At 42.5% G+C, this 9,350-nt stretch overlaps 1 pseudogene; it reads right to left on the reverse strand.

The window, feature by feature from the left end:
• Window positions 1–1,134: 1,134 nt before the first annotated feature.
• Window positions 1,135–2,072, reverse strand: LOC101559073 (glyceraldehyde-3-phosphate dehydrogenase-like; annotated as a pseudogene).
• Between the last annotated feature and the right edge of the window lie 7,278 nt (window positions 2,073–9,350).

Raw genomic sequence — 9,350 nt, forward strand, 5'->3', positions numbered from 1 at the left:
GGTACTGACTGAGCCCAAGGTCTCCTGAGATGTGGCTCTCAGCTGGGACCTGGGAGTTTCGCACAGGGAGGTGATTCTCTGACTTAGCTAGTCTGCAGCATGGTCATTGTCTCTCTTACTCACTATCATTCCTGTTTTCTTCAGTCACATCCTAGAGATTGACTATGTCACAGTGGGGAAAGCGCATTTGATGGTTGCTTTGGAAAAATAAAACAAAAAAAGGACCAGTTCAAATTGCTTTTACAGAACCACTGGAAAAATGCACACATTAGATACTGATCAACACACATACAGAGACATCCACAAACACATATACAGCCCATCTGGTTATTTATTATAGTCGTATTACGCCAAATTGCCACAAACAGTAATTAATGAACACTGATTCATAGCTTCTGAAGAAAATACAGTATTAGGTTTCTATAGCTGAGCTCAGGTCATAATATTTTTGAGGATCGATCAATATATATATATGTAACTTTGTTTTATGTATGTTTCTCTTTAAAGACATCTTACCTAATACATATTGTTGATTCACTAACATGGAACTCACGGCCAGCAGCACTGTAACTCATGCCTGAATGAAGCTTATCCAACGCATATATTTTCCCCCTAAGGCACAGACCAGCCTCTCGAGTTAAGGAACACTAGAGAGCACTTCAACGCTGTACTGGGGGCCAGTTTAAAAGAGCAAATCCACCACCAAAAAGGACAAAAATACAAGGGGGAAAAAGTGGCACTAAACAGACAGTGGAAGAGATGCTTGTTCATAGAGTGAGCTGAGCCAGGAAGGCAGGTATCCTTGCTCATCTTTAGCCAGGAACATGCAACTCAACTCCTTCGCCCTGAGCTGGTAGACAGCAAGTAGTGAAAGCACTGTGAATATTGACTTCCGGGTTCCAAATAAATTGTTTTGGTGGGTTACAATGTACTTTATCTATGGTACATGTCAGGGTGGAGCACCCCAAGCCCTTCCCCTTCTTCAGGGGGTCTGTGAAGGAAACGCGAGGTCAGGAGATTCTCCCGTGTTGGATGAGTGGGAGAAGGACTCCCCAGTAACTGAGGGATACTCTCTTCCTCTTATTGCTCTCACTGGGGTGGTGGTCCTATGGGGGGTGGGAAGGGAAGAAGAGCTTACTCCTTGGAGGTCATGTGGACCACCCTATTGTTATAGCCAAACTCATTGTCATACCAGAAAGTGAGCTTGACAAAGTGGTCATTGAGAGTGGTGCCAGCCCCCAGTATTGAAGGTGGAGGAGTGGGTGTCATGTTAAAGTCACAGGAGACAATCTGTCCTCGGTGTAGCATGAGGAGGCCCTGTGAAGCCTGTTTTACACTTTCTTGATGTCGTCGTATTTGGCAGCTTTATCCAGGAGGCAGGTCAGATCCACTATGGACACGTTGTGGGTGGGAACATGGAAAGGCAAGCCGTCAGCTTCCCTTCCAGTTCTGGGATGACCTTGCCCAAGGTCTTGGCATGCCAGCGGCAGCCACCTATCTACCATAATGCAGTTTCCCAGAGGAGCTGTCCATGGTCTTCTGGGTGTTAGTGATGGCGTGGACGGTGGTCATAAGCCCCTCCATGATGCTGTTGTCATTGATGACCTTGGCCAAGCAGTTGGCGGCACAGGAGGTGTTGCTGACAATCCTGAGGGAGTTGTACTTCTTGTGGTTCACACCTGTCACAAACATGGAGACGTCGGCAGAGGGGGTAGAGATGATGACCCACTTGGCACCACCCTTCAAGTGGACCCCCACCTTGTCCATGGTTGGTGAAGACCCCAGTGACTGCACAATGTACTCGGCACTAGCCTCACCCAGTTTGATGTTGGCAGAATATCGTTCCTTGAAGATTGAGACGGGCTTCCCATTGATGATGAGCTTCCCATTCTCGGCCTTGACTGTGCCATTGAACTTGCTATGGGTGGAATCATACTGGAACATGTAGACCATAGAGTTTAGGTCAATGAAAGGTCATTGATAACCACAATTTCCACTTTGCCAGAGTTAAAGGCACCCCTGGTCTTGAGGTGGCCAAAACAGCCAAATCTGTTCACTTCAACCTTCACCATCATGTCTCAGGGATGCAGCTGGCATTGCACAAGAAGAAGCGGCTTCGACCAAAGGGGAGGAGTAGAGAGCTTGACCTTGGTTGGTAGGGGGGATAAGCAGTTGGCAGCCCATATAAATTTTATCAACAGGTAATATCACTAACATGGACTCAGTTTTTTTAAAATTTTTTCATTCTATTTTATTAGTGAATCACCGTGAGACAAAGTTACAGACTTACAGGTTTTCATGCTTACATTTCAGTCATACAATGATCAAGTACCCATCCCTCCACCAGTGCCCATTTCCACCACCAATGGTCCCAGCATCCCTCCCACCATCCCCACCCTGTCCCCTTCACCCCACCTTGCCTCCGTGGCAGGGCATTCCCATTTACTCGATCTCTCTTTTTGGGTGTTGTGGTTTGCTACAGAGGTATTAAGTACACATCTTGCTTGGTCTATAGTCTATTTTCAGCCTGTATCTCCCATCCCTAGTGGGCCCGCCTAGCACCCTTTGCTTGGTGACCCCTTCTCTATCAGAGCTGCTTCTTCACCTAGCATGTGAGGTCAGCTTACAAGCTGTGGAGTACTCCTCTTGGTACTTATATCTACTATTCTTGGGTAACATGGACTCTTTGAATAATGAAGACAGACCATCTACTTATTTGTATCTGTATCTATGTAGACATACGAGTAAGCGCGCGCACACACACATACACACACACATACTTGAATGTTACAATGAGGAGAAGGACCCAAACAAAAGACAGAAAAACTAAGTAGATATGATCTGGCATTTCAGGACAAAAGTGCATGAATTCAGTACTCAAATTCTTCCTTCCTTCCTTCCTTCCTTCTTCCTTCCTTCCTTCCTTCCTTCCTTCCTTCCTTCCTTCCTTCCTTCCTTCCTTCCTTCCTTCTTTCCTTCCTTCCTTCCTTCCTTCCTTCCTTCCTTCCTTCCTTCCTTCCTTCCTTCTTCCTTCCTTCCTTCCTTCCTTCCTTCCTTCCTTCCTTCCTTTCTTTCTTTCTTTCTCTTTCTTTCTTTCCTTTCTTTTCTTTCTTTCTTTCTTTCTTTCTTTCTTTCTTTCTTTCTTTCTTTCTTCCTTTCTTTCTCTCACTCCCTCTCTCTCTCCCTCCCTCCCTCTTTCTCTCCTCCCTCTCTCCTCCCTCATCCGCCCGCCCCTCCCTCTCCCTCCCCTTCCCATCCCCTCTCCTCCCCTTCCCTTCCCTCCCCTCCCCCTTCCCCTCCCTCCCTCCCCTCCCCTCCCCTCCCCTCCCCTCCCCTCCCTTCTCTTCCCTCCCCTCCCCCTTTCCCTCCCCTCCCCTCCCTTCTCTTCCCTCCCCTCCCCTTCCCTCCCCTCCCCTCCCTTCTCTTCCCTCCCCTCCCCTCCCTTCTCTTCCCTCCCCTCCCCTTCCCTCCCCTTCCCTTCCCTTCCCTCCCCTTCCCCTCCCTCTCCTCCCCTCCCCTCCCTTCCCTCCCCTCCCCTCCCTTCTCTTCCCTCCCCTCCCCTTCCCTTCCCTTCCCTCCCCTTCCCTCCCCTTCCCCTCCCTCTCCTTCCCTCCCCTCCCTTCCCTCCCCTCCCTTCCCCTCCCTTCCCTCCCCTCCCTTCCCCTTCCCTCCCCTCCCCTCTCCTCCCCTCCCCTCCCCTTCCCTTCCCTTCCCTTCCCTTCCCTTCCCTTCCCTTCCCTTCCCTTCCCTTCCCTTCCCTTCCCTTCCCTTCCCTTCCCTTCCCTTCCCTTCCCTTCCCTTCCCTTCCCTTCCCTTCCCTTCCCTTTCTTTCCCTCATTCCTCCTTCCCTTTCTTTCTATTTTTTTTGGCACACCTGCAGTTCTTAGGGTTTACTTCTGGCTCTGCAGACAAGGATCACTTCTGGTGGGCTTAGGAGACAATATATGATACTGGAGATCTAACATGGGTAGATGGGTAAGCTTCATTCTAGGCAAATGCCTTATCTATTGAAGTATCACTTCGGTCCCTCTTCTGAAAATTTTCCTATCTAATAGTCTTCATTAAGCACCTGTAAGTGACCTGGACATGCAGGGGAAGATTACAGTTTTGCAGCTCCTGTGCTTCTTGGGAGAGGCTGTTAGGCTAGGCTCTGTGTCATATCACAGATTCTAGGTCTTGGGATGGTCTTTCCAGGAGTGATATCAGTGTAGACCCTAAATAAGCTCTCGTGTAATATGCTGTTAAGTTCTTGGTGGCTAGTCCAAGTCTCAGCAATAACTTTTCACTCACCCAGGCACACCATATTGGACACCTAAGTGGTGCCCTATCTGCTTTTATTTATCTTTAAGACTCATGACTCTGCTTCCTTTAGATCTCTTGAGCCAGTCATTGGCCACACAAGAGGAAACTGGAAGTGCCATTTGGGCATTGCCTGTGAACATTGATAAGATGGAGGAGTGTCATGCTCATGTTTTCCAAACTGTGAAGGTGAAGAGGGAGGGGTTTAGGGAGGAGAGTGGAGTGAAAACGGTTTTTGGTCAATGGTTTTTCTTGTTATTAAACAGGTGTAATAATCAGTGGCGTACCACAATCTTATCTAATATATCAGGCCACTGGTAAGAAATAATAAAAATACTCATGATAGTTCATATGCCTATATATGTTAGGTGTTGGAATGTCTGCTTTTTAAATTTAACCAGACTAAAACGTATCTAGTTTGTCCTCAATTTATTTTGAAAAAAAATTAAAATGATGTAAGAGTTGAAGAAAAGTAAAATTGACATTTACTGAGATTTATCAATTACATTTTGCCATGTGTCTTCTATATTTAATCTATCTTCATTATTATCTATTATCTATGTGATCTATCTTCATTATGATCATCTATATATCTATGTACCTCTCTTCTATTTATATATAATACTTCTTAAATTAATGATTAAAAGTCTATCATGTTGTGCTGCTCTAACCCTAAATATTTTATGATGTCTCCCTCAAGAATTAAAGGTATTCTCATATATAATCATAACATAACCAAAGCTAAGAAATTTAACATGAATTCAATATTATCTAACATGAAGTCCATATTTAAAAGTTATATGCTGAGTTAAAAAGAATAAATATCTGCAAAAAGGTTTCAATGAAAGGCAGAACGAGTTATTTCTTTTTCACAGATACCTGCTGCCTCAAGACAACCATATCCAACTCTTAGCTGTTTCTTCCAGCATTAATTCCCAATTTCTAAATAACATGCTTCTACTATTTTTAACTTATCATTTCTTATCATTCATTAACTTCTTTTTATGTAAAAGAGGATTTTTGGATCTTATACTCCATAAAAATTCTTATCTTTATAATATGACTATATCATCATTGGGGGGATTGTTAGTATATGCCATATTATTTTTTGTGTCCTTTTGGAGGGATTCATGCCCAGCAGGGCTCAGGGCTAACTCCTACCTCTGCTCAGGAATCACTTCTGGCAATGCTCAGGGGACCATATATGGTACCAGGAATAGAACTTGGGTCATCTGCGTGCAAGTCAAGTGCCTTAACCTCTGTAATATATCTTTAGCTTCCATACTTATATTCATATCATCATCTTATTTTCAGCCTGAGTTACAAGACTGTTTCCTTTTTTATACTACTTTGATGCCTTTCTTGGGTTATAATTGCCTTATTTGTTATTTACTTGATTTTTTATGCACCAATAACAATTTCATTCCTGAGTTCTCTGGAAAATTATAGTTTTTATTTAAATCTATCAACATGTAACAAATCATGTCTTGGTTTAATTATTTGTTTGGTCCTACTGCTCCATTTGGTCTGCCTCTCATTGCCACCCTTCAACAATGAATTGATGACTCCCTTGGCTCACCCCTATATCAAATTCTTTATTTCCTAGATTCTGGGACCCCTCTTATTAATTTACTCCCTCATTTTGGTGAAGAGTTCCCTTCAGTAACTTTTTGAGTAAGTACGTTCATGCATGGAAGGCTATGTTTTCAAGATCTCTTATGTATGAGGTTGTTTCTTATTGTATTCTAACACTTAATCAATAGTTTAATTGTAAAATTTTAGAAAGGCTCTCTCACCTTTTCTCCACCCTCAGAATATAAAAATTATTTCTTTATTATTCTTTTTAGCTTGCTGTGTTGATGTTGAAAAATATAATGCTATTACTTGCCCTTGATTGACAAATATCAGTGAATGGGGGCCATTTCCCACCCTTAGTTATGGCAGCTGGCGATCCTTTCAATCTGGAAACACACATCTTGATTTATTGCTTCAATAATTTCTCCTCTTGGTTCCATCCATTCTTTCTAAAAAGTCTGCTTTTCAAACTTTGACCTTATTTTTTGGTGTTGTAACATTAGAATAATTTCACCCACTTTTTGTCTCTTTGGAGTCTTATTCTTCTCTTTTGATACCCCTTAATCAATTCTTGTACTGTATTGGCCAGTGGAGAAATAGTACAGCAGGTAGGGTGCTTGCCTTATATGTGGCTCACCCAGGTTTGATACCTGCATTCCATATGGTTCCTTAAGCCCTATCAGGAGTAATTACTGATTGTAGAGTCAGAAATAACCCCAGAGTATTGCCAGGTGTGGCCCCAAAACAAAACAAAGCACCTTCCCCCAAATAAAAAAAAAACCCAAATAATTGTTATCGGGTTATTTATTTCTGTAACAATATTTTTAATTTAAAGAAATGTTTGTCATATTTTTCTTTACTAAATTCATATTTATACTCAAGGATGCAATATTTCCCCATCTATATATCTTAGAATATTAGTTACAGGACTTCTATCTTTCTATATTATTTTCATTTTCAACGAAGTTTAGGTTCTATTTGTTTCTGTTGGTTTCCTTTCACTGTAAAGGGTTTCCAAACATCTGGTAAACCTTAATTGCCTTATATATTCAAAAGGGAGGCACCAAATGCTTAAAGAACACTCCTGTGCATAGATTTATTAACTAATGGATTCTCCCAGGAATGCTGAGGGGAACCCAGTCAACCAGTAGAAGCATAAATGCTGGCATTGAGTCTCTTCTCTTGGAAGTGTTCGTTGCTGCTATCTCTGGTCCCATATCTAGCCATACAAATTCTTTCTCACTCCCAGCACAGAGCTGGTTTCAGTCACTGACTATACCCCTCATTATTGAGAAGTGAGAAATCATATGTTATGGGGATGTCTGACTGGTATGTCTTTTAACCAGTTCCTCCATAGGAATAAACTCTTAGTTTTCAAATAAGGTTCTATTAGAACCACTTATTTTGTCCCCATACACTTTCCACTCCAAGACAGAGTTAATGTTTCACTGATGTCTACTGTCCTGGCTCCTAGTGGCTCCCAATAAGCACCCATCACACTCAGCAAGGTCATCATTTTGTTGTTGTTTTTCACTGGCACTAACCTAGTTGCCTTTCTAGGACAGGGCTTTACTTATCCTGACAGGTCTGTTCTATGGTCCCGATAAGGTCAGAGGCCAGTTCTTTTATCAATAGTACCACATTGGCACCTGAGGGTAATAGAAAAAAAATAGAGAAATTGTGGTCCCCAAAGATTAAAGAAGCTTTGTGCACCTGTGGCTCTCACAGACAACTATATCCAATTCAAAGGGATGTATTTCTTTTTGTTTGTTTTGGCCACGCCTGGTTATGATAAGGCCTTACTCCTGGCTCTGTGCTCAGGGATCACTCCTAGAGGGGCTCAGGGGACAAGCTTCCTGCCCACTATACTATCTCTCTGACCTCAAAAGGCTACATTTTGTCCAAGACTTATAAAAACGTAAAAAATTCTGCAAAACCATATCTTCCTCTATACTTTCCAACTATCATCCCAGTATGGTAAGGAGACACACCATTTGTGTATTTCATTCTCTCCAGGTATAAGGATGGAATATGTCTACAATATGGAACATTGAACTATCTCTGAAGACATTTGTTTGTAGAAGTGTCAATCAGCTGTAAGCATAAGCTCCCAGGAAGTAGTTGGCTTCTGCTAGAATCCATAGACTGGACTTTTGGCAAATCCATCATCTCCAGATTAGGATAATGTTAATATCCCAGAAACACATATTTACTATGACAGGGCTGATGATCTATTTCACCTCCACAGTTACTCCAACTGAGGTGTAGTTTCTGCCTGAAGTGCTTGTTGAGGGTTCTGCAGCCTTCAACAAGATTCATATGAAAGAGTTCCTGTGATCAATTAGTGATGTCAGCCATGGGCAGTTATTTACCATCCCAGAACCAGGGAGACTTGAAAGTAAAATGATCGAAGACAGTATTTCCTAAACTTGGCTGATGATAAGAATTGCCTGGGGATACTTTTTAAAAATATATTCCAGACTCTCCTTAGGATATTCAGATTGAATAGGTCTGGAGTGAGACCCGGGACTCCGACTCTATAAGCAGTCAGGTGACTCAGGTGAGGCTGGAAACATGGCACTGAGGGAGGGGGCTTTCCAGGAATACTTTCTTCGAAGGAGGAAGAAAATACAGAAAGATTAGTAACAGAAACCAGTCCTGGGCAAAGAATCAAAAAGTGCTCAACTCGGGCAGACAGGACCAACCCTAAGCTTAAAGAAGAGTTCTGCACTGATCCTTAATTTTAACCAAAGTCTTTCACCTTACTTGGGCTTGAAACCCAGAGGCTATAACAGTACCTGGCATGCAGTGGTTGTAAGGAAATGACTAGAAGGAAAAGCAACATTTTAGTAAAAACACATATCAGTTGCTTGTTTGATTTTCATGTGTTCACACTCAGATCCCCGTCCACTGCTTCTGTCACCTCTGGTCTGAGGTGACCTAAAAAGGGCCCAGAGGAATGGTGGTTGGAATACACAAGAAGTTCTGATGATCCATGCTTGTCAGTCAGGAAAACTGAAGGTTGAGCAGCATGTGATCTGTGACGCTACAACGTGTTTTTGAGACAACTGCCACGTTCATGACCCATGAGGTCCCAGAACGCTGAACATACTTTAGACACATATCAGAAAATCCCATCTCATTGGTAAGGAACCAGTTCCTGAAACAATTACTCTACCTCAAAACCAAAATTAAATAAAACATGAGCTTCTATCAATAGGCACCAGCTAGTATGGATTTGCAATCTCTTCCTCCATATTAAAGCATGCAGTGTAGGTTCCTGCTTAACAGAGGGAAGGCTGGAATTGAGCCATATATTCAATGAGGAATTCATGCATATATTACATATCATAAACAGAAAGCAAAACTTTTCTGAACATTTAGAATGCATCATGGACATATTAAAGCTTTTCATGTATGAACTTATTTTTTCTTCTCTAGATACTACGAGAAGACATTAACCTCATTTTATAGCA

Source organism: Sorex araneus, chromosome 5, assembly GCF_027595985.1.
Source record: "Sorex araneus isolate mSorAra2 chromosome 5, mSorAra2.pri, whole genome shotgun sequence".
Lineage (NCBI taxonomy): Eukaryota > Metazoa > Chordata > Mammalia > Eulipotyphla > Soricidae > Sorex > Sorex araneus.